General features: G+C 44.5%; 1 long non-coding RNA gene across 1 annotated transcript; it reads right to left on the minus strand.

Moving 5' to 3' along the window:
- Nucleotides 1-1,013: 1,013 nt before the first annotated feature.
- LOC142769234 (uncharacterized) lies at nucleotides 1,014-10,571 on the minus strand. Its single transcript, XR_012885717.1, has 2 exons — nucleotides 10,284-10,571; nucleotides 1,014-1,510 (listed from the first exon to the last, which is right to left on the minus strand). It is a non-coding gene; the product is annotated as an uncharacterized LOC142769234 (long non-coding RNA).
- Nucleotides 10,572-18,255: the final 7,684 nt, after the last annotated feature.

Raw genomic sequence — 18,255 nt, forward strand, 5'->3', positions numbered from 1 at the left:
GTTGAAAACACCAGTTTTCGCGGTCATAGCATTGCATTTCCAGCGCCGAATAATAAGTGCTGCGGTCCTTATAGTTACGTATCTATGCATCTCAGAAATAAAGTTACACGCAACCTAATGACCCGATACTGATGTTGCGCCGAAATTTGCCTAATATTTTTCTTTCGATTAACAGTATCAGCACGCATGAAAGCGAAAACAGGTCAAGATGGCGGGTCGCTTAGGAAAGCGTTGAACTTTCGCTATTCTACTGATTCAAATACTGAAGTAGAAACGCAGACGCACTCACAGATAGACATACACTAAAAAATTTACACCCATAAGGTTGCATTTGTTTTGCCCCATGGGCAACACTTTAGGGTGTCTAGGAACACCCTAAACAGTAAGGTGTTAGAAACACTCTGAAACCGTAGGATGTAAAGAACCGTTACACCCTACTTTAATAGGTGTTTATGAACACCCCTAAACTATGGGTGTTGGATGAAGCTACACCCATGCGAGTGGGCTGTACACTGAAAACCCCCATGAAACGATGGCAGTTATATGGATGAGCATACTTGATCAAATGAAGCGCAATTAACGGGCAACAAAACCAGAGACACAGGAGGTGACGCTTAGACTTCTGTGTTGAGGAGAGCCGTTCAGAGCACTTCATTCCATCAAATATGCATAACGAACTGGCCCAAGCCTCAATTGTTCTCAGGAAGAAGCATTTATGAACTTTCTCTGCGGCTGACATGGAAGAAGGAAGATACTGGTCTCACCCACTGCACTTATACCTGCATGCATGCAGGTGATAAAATAAGGTGCCATGGTCTTGGATGAGATGCATGAGACCAGTGTATATATGTGTATGCAGACTGGGCCGTAGTCAACACAGACGCGGAAGGCACGCACACACGCACGCACGCACACACACACACACACACACACACCACCGTAGTCCAAGCAGTAACCTGTAGCGTAAGGTCCAACCGAACATAACGCCGAAGCAAAAAACAATTTTAAGCCCATATGTTAACATATGCCTTTATTTTAGAAAAACTGCAAATCTGACAAACAGGAGTTTGATGACATTCGGGAAAATATTGAAATATGTCACGGGACCATGTTTCTTTCTCTCTATACTAAAAATTCATTTTCAATACAGTAAATCTCCACAACTTTCAAAAACAATTGCGCTAGTCGGGCAAACGAGTGAGACGTATGGCGTTTGACTTACACCTATACAATAGAAAAAAACACGTAGAAAGAGTAAGCCAGTTTCTGGAGTCACATTTACAACCTATTACGTCTCGCAGTATAAATTTCGACACAAAAAAGAGAACATTCAACAAGGTAGTGTAATTGGGATTGTATTAATGTAATATCAGTGTTGGTATACTTCTAACTGCAAAACCACTCGTCACTGCTGCTTGCACAATCATCTTCAGCTGCTCAGATGACTGGTGCCGTCGAGAGAAGTGGGGCGAAGCTGTTCTTCGTGTACAAGAAATTCAATTCCGGAAACCTAAAATAAATATACAAGGAACAATGACTGAAATTTCACAAAGAGTGCAACATACAGTGTGCACCATGCATAACTGCTTTCTTATGTGTAAGTATAAATTGAGTGCATAACAAGCATATTCAGAGGCATTGGGATCCACTGCAGTGAGAAATGGTATAAAAGGTATGCTGAGCAATAAACGCATCAAAAAGCGCGTTGTGGCAAAGCATTATACCTTTCGTGCCGTAGATATGAACCTTACTTTACCCTTTCAGCTTGCTCACGCAGGCAAATAAAAATGTGCTGCTCCAAGAGAGAGAAAGAGAGAGAGAGATAAGTTTATTTACAGAAAGGCAGAGAGGTTGGCCTGACCGATAGCTTGCTCTAGCCTGCTACTCTACACTGGGGGAAGAGAAAGGGGAAAAGAAAGATTAATGGATGACGATGGTGAGATAGAGAGGTCAGTATGTAGTGTTCTTTCTAGCTCAGACACATTTTATAGCCGCGCATATAGTCCAGTTGTTTCCGAAAAGGTTATAACTGCTCTTGTGACCGCAGGTGCACTGTTGGTGTCTGGCCAAGGGCCCAACACGGTCTCATGAGTTAATGACCTACTGCGATATAGTTCAGTAGAAGAAGTCAGTGTTTGTCGTTCACGTGCGTAAGCTGGGCAGAGACAAAATATGTGCTCAAGTGTTTCTGGCACACCCCAGTGTTCACAATTAGGACCGGTGTCACTGCGACCGATGATCTGTGCGTAATGTCTGGTGTACGCCACACCAAGACAAATGCGGTGGATCATACTTGTGAGTTGCCGTTTCATTTTAGGGGGCATGCGGAACCTCATTTCCGGGTCCCATTTGTGAAGTCGCTGGTGTCACCGTTCCGGTTTGGTCCAGTGCTGAAGTGTGTAACTGCGCATCACGCAGCGAAGGAGGGCGTTCGTGTCAGCTCGTGAAAACGCAATGCGTACTTCAGGGGCACTGCTTAAGGAATTTTTAGCTACAGCGTCTGTCTCTTCGTTTCCCATCACGCCGCAATGAGCGGGAATCCACTGGAAAGTTACAAGATGACCATTTGTTGAAGCAACCTGAATAAGTTCTGTGATTTCTATTGCCAAGCTGTAATACGGACCTTGCTTCATGATGCAATTAATGGTTTGCAAAGCGGGTTTGGCAATACAGAAATTGTCCCGGCTCGAGGTCGCTCTCCGGAAATAAACCTTATTGCCTCCCAAATAGCGACAAGCTCTGCGGCAGTTGATGTGGTTTTATGGTCCACTTTGAATCGTCGAGCGATATCCATGTCTGGGATGACAAAGGCTGCGGCGGAGGTGTTTAGCGTGGTGGATCCGTCGGTGTACACGTGCATAGAATCACTGTACGTTGTATAAATGTGATATAGGGTCAGTTATCTGAGGCCAACAGAAGAAACAAGTGACTTCTTCGTAATTCCAGGTATCTTAAAACAAATAGGTGGTTTAGACAGGACCCATGGAGGCACTGCAGGGGTCTTTGGCGGGGAAAACCTTGATGGTATAATATTCTCATGTTGCGATATTACTCTTGAGAAACTGCCATATGGATGAGTGGCGGGTAGTACTGACAGTGGAGGCTGTCTGTGTCAGCTCAGCAATCGGAGGTGAACTCGCAGAGCATGTTATACACTGATGAGACAAGCCCGAGCCTCTGCGATTGTCCCATTTGTTGAAGTACAGCGCTGTAGACCCAAGTATCTTCGTAAGCATTGAGCTTGAACACTCTCTAGCGTCTTCACACAACTAGGTCTCATATTGGAGAGCACCGGCATGCCGTATCAAATGTATCCCACAAATAGAGCATAATACAATTGAAGTAGCGATGATTCTGTAGGGCCCCATCTTGCTCCTGCTACGTGGCGAAGAACGAGAGCAAAGCTCTTCAATTTAGATTTAAGTACTGAGACATGCCTCGTCCACAATAGATCTCTGTCTACGACAACCCCAAAGAACTTGTGGTGCGTTACCGCAGGTATCGATGTCCCAATAATAAATATCGGGTATTGCGATATATGCTTGCGTGCGAACGCAAGCACTGCGCATTTGTCGATTGAAAGAGTGAGCCCCTGACGTCGTAGATATTTGTATGTGATCGTCACTGCACGCTGTAGTCGAGCTCGCGATTTCGGACGGGTAGTTCCGGATGCCCATATGCATAAGTTATCAGCGTATGCACTGATCTTCACCGTGATGGGAAGTTTTGCTGCTAGGCCGATCATTGTAACATTGAATAGGATCGGGCTGAGAACTCCTCCTTGGTGAACACCATGATGAACCTTATATCGATCGGTGTCTCCGTCATTTGTCGTCATGTAAATGGTGCGGTCCCTAATGTAGCTAAAACTCCAAGCATACAGTCGTCCACCGATGTCCAAATCTTCCAGTGCGTCAAGGATCGCATAATACAGCACATTATCGTAGGCACCCTTAATGTCTAGGAAGACCGTCGCCACTAGTCTGCGTCGGCTTCTTTCCTCTTCAACGCAGGTGATCAAGTCGCCCACACCATCAATGGCAGATCAGCCTCTTCTGAAGCCGTTCATAATTGCAGAAAAGGAGTTGTGCTCTAGAAGCCACTCTAATCTTGACAGTACCATTCTTTCCATTACTTTCCCGACGCAGCTGGCTAAGGCGATTGTTCTGCAGGAGAAAAGTGCATAAGGACACTTCCCCGGCTTAAGCAATGCATACGTGATTCCGTCAGGTCCTGGTGCCGATGATCGGCGGGAGGCAGACATCGCAGCGTCAAGCTCATGCATTGTAAAAAGTACATAAAGGCGCTCGTCAGACGATGGAGGCGCAATGGTACCAAAAGGCTCATTAGTGGCAAGACCATCGGTAGTGTCCACAATGAGGCTACAGTAGTCACTGGCTATCGCAACTTCTGTCCGCCCCAGATGTAGAGCAACAGCTTGAAATGGTTGACGTTGTTGGGGAGTTGTCTGCAAATTTCGTACTACCCGCCAGATCTTATAGAGGTTGCCTGGGGTCCAGAGATCCACAAAATATTCTCCTTTCTCCAACGCTGCCTGTCAATCTTGCTAAGGTGCCGAAGAACATGTCGTTGACCTCGAAGACAGGCGGAAAGGTCTGAAGGCGACTTCGTTCGTCTGTATCGGCGTTCGTCACGGCGACGGATTGCACGAAGGGCCTCGTATTGGGAGTCAACTGCTGATCTCTGCATTGGTAGGTTAACCTGCTTGGTTGTGTCACGCAGTGAAGAAGCAATGATGTTCTCTACCTCCGATGGATCAGTCGTGTGCTCAAAGCCAGACTTGACAGATGCCTTGAACAGTGTCCAGTCGGTTTGACGGATGTAGCGTGTGCGCGTGCGGCGAAACCACCTGAACTGAACATAGGGTGGAAGGTGGTCACTGCCGCGAGTGTCCAAATCTGTGCACCAACATGTGGAAGACAGAAGGCTTCGGGAAACGAAACAGAGGTCGAGGCAGCTGCTGTAGGACGTGCCACGAACAAATGTAGGTGATCCGTCATTGAGAACGCTTAGTCCATAGTTGCATATAAAATTCGCCAAATCCCTTCCGCGATAATTCGTTATAGTGCTACCCCAGAGTGAATGATGTGCATTAAAATCGCCAATCACAATGTGTGGCCTTTGTGTCGCTTGAAGAATGGCCCCCAGGTGGAAGCAGTCCATTTGTGCGCTTGGGTGTATATATCCTCCTATTACTGAGAATGTCCGCTTTTTATTTGTTATAGTCAGGCTCACGTAATCATTGCTGGTATGCGACGTGACTTCATGTATCAAGAACGGTAAATCACGTCGTATACAAACGAGAACTTTGCTCGTGCGTTGATCACTGTGGAACCAAATTTGGATATATCCGGATATACGAAAATGTGAAACCATTATCGGCTCACATATAACGATAACAGGAAATTGATATTTACAAACCCATTGTCTGAAGTCTGACAGACGGCCACGTAGGCCACGAGCATTCCATTGCACACCAAGCGACTGGCACATGCGTTCTTCGAACATCAATGCCATGTTCACTTACTGAAGAACCATCAGAAGATGCTCCAAAACCTCAAGTAGTTGCACAGCCGCCTTAGCTGCGGGAGTGTTTAGGCTGCTGAGGATCTTACGCATCGAACCCATCAAAATTTTAAGCATAGCCTTGACATCTGCGTTGTTCATCTTCTTGTTTTCTTCAATGGGGGTAGGGGCACTATGTGATGCTGGCGCTACCGTAGCTCTTGACAGTAGTGAAGGCCACTGAGTCTCCGACGTGGTGAGAGCCAATGAGTGGTTACATTGTGCTTGCGTGGACTGTCTTGGCATTTGAGCATCTGTATCCTCCTTTCTGGCCGACAAAAGTAAGCTAGGAGGTGGTGAGGGCACAGGTTTGTGTATCAAATTCGATAAGCTATGAGCACTGCTGCTTCGTTTGCGTCGGTGCCGCGAACGATGTTTACGGCGCCGTACAGCCCTTGCAGCTTCTCTGTGAGTGGAGTGGTCGCGAACCGTCCTCTTCAGGATACTAATTTCATTCCTCATTTTGGGACATTCCTTTGATGTTGCGTCGTGGGCGCCTGAGCAGTTTGGGCATTTGGCCACAGCATTGCAGTTATGACCATCATGAAAGCCACCGCGATGCTTGCAGGTTACTGTACCCTTGCAAACTGCACTAACGTGCCCAAATTTCATGCATTTATGATATTGCAGAGGTTTTGGTACGTAAGGACGCACCGAGTGCCTCACGTATCCAACTTTTACATGTGTGGGTGACGTCTTTGACTTAAACACTACTTTAGCACATCGCGTGCGTCCAAAGCAAAGAAAACCTAGCACGGGAGCCGACGATGACAGCAGTTTCTCGAGACTTGAGTCTGTTATCTCCTCATCCACATCGTATATAACTCCTATTGTCGTTTCTTCGTCGTACGCTGAGAATGCGCGAACTGGAATGTTTCCTAATTGAATAATTGCTTTCAGCGTGTCCAATAAGGCCTTCGTAGTGACCTCGATGGACAGTATGTTCTTTCGAGTATTTATGCGTATTTCTACGACTTTCGCTGGAGCGATGAGCTCAAAGTACTCCGACAGGCTCTGCCTATTTAGAGAGTTCAAGATTGCTGTCTTCGATGTCGGCACATACGAAATGGTGTGCGACCGCATGCTACTCGTCTTTGTCTGTGCTTGCCGGCCAGTCGGCGATGTCTAGCTGATCTTCCTCTTCAGGCGTCGCCTTGGTACGACCACGTAAATCGCTGTCCGAAGCCATATCTTCAACGGCGGAGTCATCAGAATTGTCAACGTGGACCACGCTTGGGCCGGGGTAAGAACTTGCGTCAGACGCACTATGATGTGGTCGGCCCTGTCCCAGTTGCTGGATGGGGTTTCGATCAACCATTCTAAAAGGGAACGTCCCTCCGAGGTGTGTCGATTATTGAAAAATCTTGTCAAAAGAATTAGAGAACTCACAGAGCTCGAAGCAGAGGCTGTTCTCTGTGACAACTCGTGCTGCTCCAAGTTGATAATGTTCGATTAGCTGCATGCAACGACCAATCTAAATGAATGTCAAGTTTCATGCTTAAGTATGCATCAACACAGCTGCATGTGTATTTCTGCAGATCTACCATGGTACTCATTCGATTAGTTTATTAAAAGGAATACAGTACGACGCGCAACAACATATACATAGTTTATCTGTATTGTACAAAAGCACAATTCCACAGAGCATACATGACGGTATGCGCATTGAGAAGGTATTCAGTGCAGATAACTTGTAAAATTAAGTACTGTACAGTTACTTATAAAAATGCGAATGATACTAGTGTTCATGGACTGGCTCAAATTGACACGATTATATAATAGAAGAATTGGCTATTGGGTCATTCCACATCAGACGTCCCAGCCATTTTGGTGACCACCGCAAATGTATTCGAAAAAAAATCGTGCCGATTTTACTGCATTAAAAAGGTAACTGCTAGAATATTTAGCAAACAAATAATTTATTGGTCACGTGGCTGCCTCCTGAATTTCTCGGAATCTCGTCTGCATGTTTGTGAAAAAACTTATTTCATAAGTATCTCTTCTTCCGTGCCAAATTTGGTCTACAAGTTAAGTGAAGGGCTTGCGTAAAGTGTTTGAAGCTCAGTAATATTATTACCATTTTTTGACCACACACGCCTCAAATAATTTAGTCGAAATGTGTTATATCTGCATTTTTCTATATCAATACTGCACTTTGAATGAATATCGGAAGAGGGAATACTTAATCCACATAAGGTATATTTGGAGGAAAAAATACTTTAGACCTCTCAAGCTGTCAAACTCTACGAGATAAAATCGCAAATTTCACAAAATAATTGTTTTGTCTATAATGAGACGCAACTTGCACCATGTGGTGGTTGAATTAAAGTAGACTTTGTACCTAAATCGAAGCAAACAAACAATTCTTTTCATGTACCAAATTTCGTCATAGCAATTTATGTTTTGAAAAAAAAAAAACTCACAGCATATCCGCGGAGTGAACGATGATGAGTGGGGCGTAGCGTTCGTCCGTCCAGACGCACAAACGGATGGACAGACAGTCTGACGCCAGTATGGACGAAAAGAAAGACGGACGGACTCACGGATAGACCGACACACGGAAGCCTGAACGGATGGATGCACAGACGAACGGACGAAAGCACAAATGTACGGACGAACGATTCGCCCCACGAATCATCATTTTGTCCGCGTGTATGCTGTGAAAATCACTAACGCTATCAATTGTGCAACTCATCAAGTGGCTACATAATACCAGTACGACTACAGAGGAGGGAACGACCCACGGCCTCAAGAGCTTTGCCCCTAAATGATTTTTGAAGTTCCAAGTTCACCATTCGCCATTTGGTCATACAGCAGCCGACGCCTCGAAGTTCCCCATTGCCGTTGATGGGAAAATTTAAAAAAATATATTTTATTCCTTGAAATGGAAATTGTAATGATGAAATTTGTCACATACAAAGAACTGTTTATTTGCTTTCAATTTAGGTAAAAGGTGATTTTTAATTGGACCACCACATGGCGCAAACTGCGTCTCAATACGGACAAAAATGACAATTCTGTGAAATGAGTGATCTTTTCTCGTAGAGGTTAACAGCTTAAGATGTCTAAAAATAATTTTTCATAAAAATACCCTTTCTGTGAAGTAGTCACAGCTCATATATTCATACAAAGTGCCGTATAGCAATAAGAAAATGCAAACATAACACACTTTGGCTAAATTCTTGCAGACGTATGTGGCCGAAAATTTCTATTATTATTGCTGAGTTTCAAACACCTTACATAAGCCCCTTTACTTAACATGTACAAAAATTGGTATAAAAAAGTGCGGTACTTGTAAAATATTTTTTTCACAAACAACTCTCAAACATCAGCCTGAAATGTTTGAAAGGCAACCACGTGACCAAAAACTTTTTTCTCTCCGAAATATTCAAGCAGTTTACTGTTTTCAGTGCATTACCTCAGCACGATTTTTTTTTTCAAACACATTTGCCACAGCTGCAACATTGGCTGGGAAATGTCCAATAAAGTGACCCTGTTACCTTCACTCAATGACCATTGCATACTGCTAAATTAGGGCCATTTGTTTCAATCCTGTTGTCAGGAAGGGAAAGTATAACTCCTTCCCGGTGCAGCGTAGGCTGTTCAGTGGCTGTGCGTGTTGTGTTCCCAGATAGATATGCTGCCCAGTCTTAAATTTTGGCTGCAACACATGCTTAGATACCGTGCACTATGTATAACAATGTGTCTTTGTGCAACAAAAAAACTAATAATACGCTTCACATCGCGAAAATACCTTTACCATCTGAAGTACTTAGCGAAGTTAAACGCCAAAGCGAGACGATGGCAATAAATCTCTAAATAACAAGAATATTTTGCAAGTTACACATGATGTAAATAATCTGAATTAAATGTGCTCGAGCGTGAGCAGTTATGTTCAAACAAGTGTTTGCGCTGTTGAAGTAGACAATTCGACCACACACACAGACTAAAGGTCTGTTCAAACAAAAGTCCAGCTTCAGTGCTCGATCAGCTACATATACACGGCTGTCGGCAGTGTCACGCTACGTTGCGGGTGAACGAAAATACCGGTGCAGACAAATTTAACGAAATTGAATATATTAGCAAGTAGGCAAACTTCGCGAGGCGCACCTAACGCGAAGCAATATGCTGTGTTGTCACCCGATGCATCAACCCGAGTTATCACGGTAGTGTTACCGCACAAAACGAAAAAGAACCGAAAAGAACGACATGGACACCACGCCCTTGTTTTTCGTTTTCGGTCTTTTTGTGCAATAAGAAAAAAAAAGAAAGTAAATGAACTACCGACATACCCAAGCATATGCATCTTACATACGGTTGATGCTCAGAACTAACAGGCGCCGTCCCCACACATGTATTAATTAGTAAACTAAAATTGATGAGCAGCACGAGCGGGCCCAGTTAAAAACGGCTGCCAACAAAGGGCGCCACAAAAATCTGTTCAATTTCTTCGCTGAACCTCAGCGGCGCACGCTCACTCTGCTTTGTACTCCAAACAATCTAAACAAAGAAAAACACTCGCCCATAATCACTCTTCGCCTTCATCCCCATGAAACAGTTCGGACAAATATTCTCGCTAAGTAAACAAATGCTGATTTGTCATCAACTAGTTGCGAACAAAATTCTTTGAAGGGGTTATTCTCCTGCTCAAGCAGTTAACAAAGCACTGAACAGAACAACGTGAGAGCGGTACTCACTATTTCACTTCGAGTGCTCCACGATATGAATCCACAGATCCAGTCTTCAGGATGGTGCACCTTCGCAATAATCAGCACTGACACAAAACATTGGTGGAGCACAGAGCGCAGGCACATTTCAAACTAAACACCAACTAATAAACTCTACCGACCGAGAAGCCACATGCACCACACGCACACACACGGGAGAGTTTTTCGCCAGCGCACGCAGTGACAAGTAAGACGATGCCGACCCCTTTCCCGCGCTGTGAGCCAAGGTTGTCTAGGCGACGAGACTTCCTGACATCGGCTCGCTTTCAGACCGGCTAGATCCGGTTTGACGCTAGCTCCGGCCCTCTGCTGATAGCGCGGGCGCTGCTTTTTTTTTTTTTTTTTTTTTTGCGGCAGCGATTTGTTGCGTTATACTCGTTCTTTAACTGTGCATCTGAATCGTAGTGAAGATTGTGACGGTGCAGTGCGGCCCGCACGAGCTACTAGTCAGAACGCGCATTTGTAATATTCAGGAGCGATGTTTAGCGCACCTTCACCGACCTAATGTAATGAATTTTGGTAAAAAAGCTAAGCTGATGCTTTTTGCTTAGCTCTATGGGTGTTTAGGGACTGCCCATTCGAGGTCACGCAGGCGATATTTTATCAGCACTTTCATTTCGATAAAGACATTGCAACATTGCATGCATCGGCCGTCACACTATTTGATGAGAACATATTGCCGCGTGCGTTCTGCTACGAAGGCGAAGACGACAGCGCAAACGCGCAGCTGCACACTTTTATACAGCAAGCAATAACAAGAAAGAAGAGGAACGTTCTGGCGCGCAGTAAATAAATATAATGACCTGCTGCTACTTTCTTAACCTGTTAATTACTACTTCTCTCTTCACATTGCGGCAATACATTTGTACTTAGCTTGCAGTCCTTGGAACAAGACCACGGTTGAAAATATTTCATCAATGTTGTTTTCTCACTACCTACAAAGTCAAGGCTTTGACCGAAGCACGTCTATTGAGGAAGTTGCATAAATTAAATGAAGGGGATCCACAAAAAAAAAACGGAGAGAGAGAAAGAAAGAGAACTAGAGAATGCGTTTCGGCTCCTCTGAGGAGAGCTTTGTTCGCAATTTAGTCCACAAGGCTCCCGTCATTGTCAGCAAGGTTGCGTCAAGGTCACCGAAATGTCCTTATTCTGCATTTTCCTTTGTGGTCAGTGTCCTCTTCCTAATTTCCATGACGCACTCTTAAGGACCCATGAAGAGGACCATTCGCAACAGTAATTAAATAAAACGTGCCTGCTAAAAATACTTGACGTCAATGTTCGTTTTTAAGGTATGTCACCACCTTTTTGTAAATTTTTTTAAACTTTGACCTTTACGATATTATTTTAAAATGGGCTTATAAAGGATGTTTTTAAATGATGTTCATATGCAGAAAAGGGTGAAAAAAATCAGAATTGAATTTGTTATTGACAAAACATTGCCCAAACTCTGCCTTTACGCGAACAGTCATAACTTGAGAACGGAGCGCCGGAATTAGAAAGTTTTTGGCACAAGGGTAGCCAACTCACGGTACTGTGCAAGGAACTAGGATCTTTGCCATTTGATTATTGGGAATCAAGTTACAGTAAAAATACAAAGGAAAACAAAAAATTGTTTTTTTCCCTGCAATGCTTCAACTTAAGCATTTTTACATAAAAACTTACCAATCGTTTTTATTGATCCTAATTCGTTGCACAGTTCAGTAATAAAGGAACGAACATACAAAGTTTCATTGAAAAAGATTTATTGGTCATGAAGTTACAACTGCTGGCGTAACAAAAAAGTGCAAAAAATCAAGTTTTGAGCAAAACGAGTTTAAAGTTTTTCAATGCTTGTACAACAGGATGATGGCGCCCTACACAGTTAAAATCCACCAGGCACATAGGTAGGGCCCTCCCTAGATGCCATAAGCTCTTTTTTAGCTTTTGTTGCTGCCCGTCTTTTCTTCCGGTGTTGTTTTGCTTCGCCAGTCGACGGACGCTGGGCCTTCCTTACACGGGGCTGGTCCCTAGAGTAGCATGCTACGATAGTGTAGTGGCCAGGTTCGATGCCTGCTTCTTTCCAAATAGCCAGTACACTTCTGTTACCATCATTGAAGTGGCACACTGCATCGCATAAACCAAAAAGTAGGATGGGCAGGCTCACGTTAACGTCTTTGGGAACCCGTTGCCAAATCATACCGTTGAAGCACTCGTTAGCGTTTTGGGTTTTCCCGTGCAGGTACTTCTTCAAAAGCTCATCCGTACAAAGGTCAGCGTACATAGGCTTCACTTTGTTAAGAACTTCATTAGATAGGCCTCCCTTGTGCTTGTGGTATCCACTTTCCAGTGCGTTCCGTCGGTTTAAACCGCACCAACTCTCAGGGTCAAGAGGGCACAGACCATGCCTTGGAGTTTCATCTGTGGAACTGCAATGGAACAGGCTCACTAATGTGGCTTGCTTCATTGCCTGCAAGTCTCCCACATTTTTTCTGATGGCAATACCATAATAGCTCTGCAGCCTGTCAATTAGAACATCTGTTAATTTTCCTTTCAATTAGAACATCTGTTAATTTTCCTTTCCCTCCAAGTCCGCGAACAGTCTTTTCGAGCTTTCGTAGGCGGCATCCTACACGCTTCTGCACGTGCCCGATACACTCAAGTTTGCGCACACTATTTGGCCCATATATGTCCTTTATGGCCGCATGTCTCTTGGAGTCACCATCTCCATAGAAGTCTACATATTTCAAACCACGACTTCTTTCTGCACGCTCAAACATACGGTAGAGCCCTACTGCCTCCATAGCACCAGCACTACCGGTATAGTTGGCTTGGCACTGAGTATGGTTTGCCTTCCACTCCAGAAATTCAGCACTTGTGGGACTCAACTTGCTTTTCGAATGACATGCCCTGCATTTGCTTGACATGCCTTCTACATTAATAATTTTCCCAGTATCAATCGATATCAAAGACACGCAGGCATTCAATGAGGAATGCCCTCGCCTTTGCCACGTACCGTCACCTGACACACCACATTCAGTACTTCGCACAGCACAAGGCACTTCAGTAGCGGCATTCATAATTGATTTACATGCAACATTCTCCGCAGCTTTACAAAGCTTTGCAGATATCTTTTGGTAGGCAGAATGCCAAGGCGGCGGCGGCATGTTCATGACTTTCGCCAGTGTCACAGCTCCAGAATACCCCTTGCCTAGCTGACGCATTGCGTATACCAGACGCAGGTTGTTCTCAATAGAACTTCCTGTCTTCTTTGATGATTCAAATGAGTGTACATATGCGCATGCACCACACACAACAGCATATGAGAAGGATATTTCATGCTGGGAGCACTCCTCCAGGCTCAGCGAGGTGTTCTTGCATTCCGGGCAGACGAACATTGCAAAAACGGATGAAAGGATCTCCATGTCAATAATCCTATCACCCTGCAGTAAAGGGTCTGGCATCGGCACTTCACAGTTGTCGCCCAAGTTCGCAAACTTCGCAGCACTCGCCGATACATCCCCGTCCACATGGCCGACGGTCGGAGCATTCACAGTGTGTCGATTGCCAATGAACTTTCGTTTCAGCCGTCGTTTTACCCTGAACTTCGCCATACCTGCTTACTTTTTCAGCCTATATTTGCACCACTGCTACTAAAGATATCTCGTGTAAAAAATACAAACTACGCAGAATTAACAGCAGCAGCATGAAGCGCGCGCAAAGTAAACAACAGAAACTCTCGTAGCTTCACGCGTCCCCCTTACGGATATTTAATGCAACGTTTGAAAAAACAAAGACTTCTAAGTTGTCTTTAAACAAGTTTATAGTTATCAAACCAATACATAACAGAAAAATTACAACATTTGCCGCTGATGTTCGCTAACTTATCAGTTTCTGTTAGCACACAACACTAGTTTCGGTTTCGCAACCGTTTACCACCAGTTCAAAAATTGGCTATAACTTCGGAACTAAATAAGATAGAAACACAATTTTTTCGGCAAAATATTTTTGAATGATTGGGGATTCTTGGAACATAAAAATTAAAAAATGTGTTTTAAAGGAAATGCGTTTTCAAAGGTGGTGACATACCTTAAGGGACCTGAAGCCTGCTGACGTGGTGGTTATGGGTAAACAACTGTACTGTTGTTGTTTTTTTGCGGTTGGTGGAAGTTTTATCTCCAGGCTTAAAAGCTTCAATCTTATGGGGGACGGGGGGAGGGGGGAGTGTTCTATGCATGGCTACACCAATGTGCGCCACATTACCTTGTTCAGGCAAATCAGTGCACTTTATGAGTGTTGACTAATCACGCGAATGACGCAGATGACAGATGAAAGGAACAAGTACAGGAGAATTGGCCCTTACTCTATTGAACAAGCGTCGCTCCTATTGTATCTTCCATCTTATAGTAGTTTGCGTGCTTTATCGATGAAAACTACGTTTCGCTCACATTACTTTCTGCTTCGATTTATTACTAGACTCGCAAGCAGCTAGTAGTGGGAGCCTTGCTTGTACCAAGATGGTTAACGTAGACTTACAGTATAAGGAAAACGGCTGAATATGTCGTGCATTTGTAGCCTTGTAGGCACGTGTGCTCAGATTTGGGTGCACGTTAAAGAAACAGAGGTGGTCGAAATTTCTGGCGCCCCCCACTACAGCGTCTCTCGTAATCGTATGGTGATTTTGGGTCGTTAAAACCCACATATCGATCAATTATTTTTAGCCTTGTTCATTACACGCCTAATATAAGAGTCTAAATAGGGTGTTTTGAGAGTGTTTTAATTAAGAACACCTCAAATTTCAAAATGGTGCGTAAAAAGGGTGTTCATATGAGTGATTGTCATGTGTACACCCATTTTACACCTTTTAGGGTGTACAATATTTTAGAGTGTACCTAAATTTCTGCGTTGTTGTATCCTAAAAAAGAATACCGTCTTTAAAAACGTGGCTGGTCAACATGGGTGATACGACGTGCTTTGTGTTTGTCTCTATTCGAGCCATTGTGGGCCACGATGTGACATTCAGCTTCGCTCTTCTAGCCGTCACATCGCTTTCTCTGATTCCGCTCTCACCGATAACTGCTACAGCTGCCACTACGGTCTGTTTAGGCATTGAGTATTGACGTTTATCATAGGTATGCGGATGTACTTCCAAGCGTCAACGTCGATGCATACATGTTAAATGTGCTATTACGTGTCAAACACCAAGATATTTGTTAAGCTTTCCAGTATCAGTGTGCACAAAACAACACAGTACTTCATTAAGGGCGTGTTTAGCTTTCATATTTTAACTGATTTCTATGACGAAGAAATCCAGCAGATCTTCTTTTTCTTCGTTTGACGCAACATAATCAAATGAAGACAAAAACACATTGAAAGTATAGGAATTGTCATTTGTAGCAATTATGATTAGACTTAAACAAATTAAACTAGATAGAAGATAACCTGCCGGTCACAGGAACGGAATCAGTGATCATCATATAACGCGTTCGTTGCTCTGTAAACTCTGGTACAGTGGTGGTCATGCCACCGTCCGCTTTATGCGTTATATACGTGCATATAAATCAGTGAGTACTGGTCAGCGCAACTAAACCACGAAGGGGGTGTTTGAAACTCCTTCCTGTTGGCGTCACAAAGCACGTGATTTTTTCCCCTTTTGATTTGGCAGCTGATAAATAATTCCGTGTACACTACCACAACGGATACAGTATCGCGAAACCTGGGTGCTATCCTGGACAGCCAGAGTTTGCTGCGAGCTTCTCTCACGCGGCCACGGCAAGAATCACCGTGCAGAAAGCGAAAATGAAGCGTTGCGTAAATCGGCTAGGACAATGGACGTGGCTTCACAAACGCAAATGTTGTATCCGGGACGACTTGGGTATGCTACACCATGCGCAAACGCATCAGCGGCTCTGCTCAGCTTACAAATCACCAGTGCAGTGACACTATTTTATGCAAGTGAATATATCTCGGTCTACTTTTGAGTGAACAATGAGACCGTTCGCTTCAACCTACTGTGACATAGTTACCGAGCTTTTAATGGCAATAATTTTTTCTATCTAAAAGTGTTTGAATTCACAAAGCAACAAATATATCAGGTTTGTGAAAAGGTACTAATTGGCAAATAGGTAATTAGCAAAATCATGATTAGCACGATATTGATGCGTAAGTTATAAGTAGCTTGGTTTTAGTTGGCAAACTTCCAGTTGGCTTCGTTAGTAAAAACAGTCTTAATTAGCTCAGTATAGGCTTTATGCGGCTTCCTCTCGATGGTCTTATAAGGTGTGCCTTAATTAGCATGATCTTAGCAAGACCTGACCTAATTACTCTGGTCATCGATTGTGTTAACCTATACAGATACGAATACTTCCAGACCAGCCAACTAACCAGCCGGGCGCACCTGTTCGAGGAGAAAGCACACAATGACGAAGGGAACGAAGGGGCCGCGTGCCAGACAAGCAACGCGCTATGATACAAAGAACTCCCAAGAACTTTATATGTCATTGATATGTGGGGTTTAACAAACCAAAACCACCATATGACTATGAGAGACGCCATAGTGGGAGGTTCCGGAAATTTCGACCACCTGGGGTTCTTTAACGTGCACCGAAATCTGAGCACGCGGGCCTACAAAACTTCCGCCCCCATCCGAAATGCAGCCGCCACAACCGGGATTCGATCCCGCGACAAGAACTTTAGATTGTACAGGCCGATTATGATGTTAAGACTTGTGACCTCCATGGTTAGCTCCGGTCACGGTATTGCAAGTCGCCCGGCCAGAATTTTGGACACCATAGTTTTGATTATTGTAACGAATGCTTAGTGAACTAATCAAACGCTTGAAAGTGAACTTAAACGGCAGGTAGCTCTAAAAGTTTTATTCAACAAATTTAGTTGCGCGTCCGCAGCATCCGTGCGGACGCAGCCTCCCATTGCGAATGGCTGGCAGGATGCGTCCGAATGGCTGCTGCAGAGGCGCATCGAAATCTTTGATTGATATGTGGAGTTTAGCGTCCCAAAACCGCCATATGGTTATGAGAGACGCCGTAGTGGAGGCCTCGGGAAATTTCGACCACCTGGGGTTCTTTAGCGTGCACCCAAATCTGAGCACGCGGGCCAACAACATTTCCGTTCCCATCGGAACTGCAGCCGCCGCAGCCGGGATTCGATCCCGCGACCTGCAGCCGAGTACCTTAGCCACTAGACCACCACGGCGGGGCCGCATCGAAGTATTTCTATTCACTTCCGCACTCAGTACAAAGACAAAGGAAAGAACATGCCTCCGTTTTCAAGGCACCGCCCAACTGTATATGTTGATTCTTGAAAAAAAAAGAAAAAAGGCACTAATTTCTGCCTACACAATGACGACACGGTTAAATACCTTGTAGAGGGGGGAATAAAAAGAATAGAAAAAATAGGTGAGAGATAGAGAAGGCAATCGACGGAAAATAGAAAGATATAGGATAGTTGGGAGCCGGTAGAAGCAGTCCAAGGACGGGGCGCCACTCAGCGAGAGGCTCAAGGCGTCAAGAGACCGCGGAGGGCAAACCAGTCGGTGGGAGCTACGCTGTGGTCGGAGATTGCGGGGGCACGACCGTTCGGCTTGCAATGTTCCGCGAGACCACCCCTAACGTGATGCTGCTTTCCAATGAATAGCAGCGTGCGCAGTGGGATGGAGTTCATCTTCCCGTACTGTTAGCTTGTTGAAGATGGGGTGTCGCCAGAGCTCGGAAAATCTCGAGTATCGCCAAGCTTGGGTCGTACTGAATAGCATTCCCAGACCCTTGCTATGAATGAATGAAAGATGTGATAATTTAAGTGCTCGTATTGAGAACCGACAGACAAAATAGCACCAAGGAAGGCATGGAAGATGTTAGTTGTAGTACTTGTGATATGAACACCAAGAAAGTCAAGTGGACGAATTATTGCGTGATGCTGGCCGGGGTGGAACCTTTGTGGGCTATAACAG

Source organism: Rhipicephalus microplus, chromosome 8 (genome assembly GCF_043290135.1).
Source record: "Rhipicephalus microplus isolate Deutch F79 chromosome 8, USDA_Rmic, whole genome shotgun sequence".
NCBI lineage: Eukaryota > Metazoa > Arthropoda > Arachnida > Ixodida > Ixodidae > Rhipicephalus > Rhipicephalus microplus.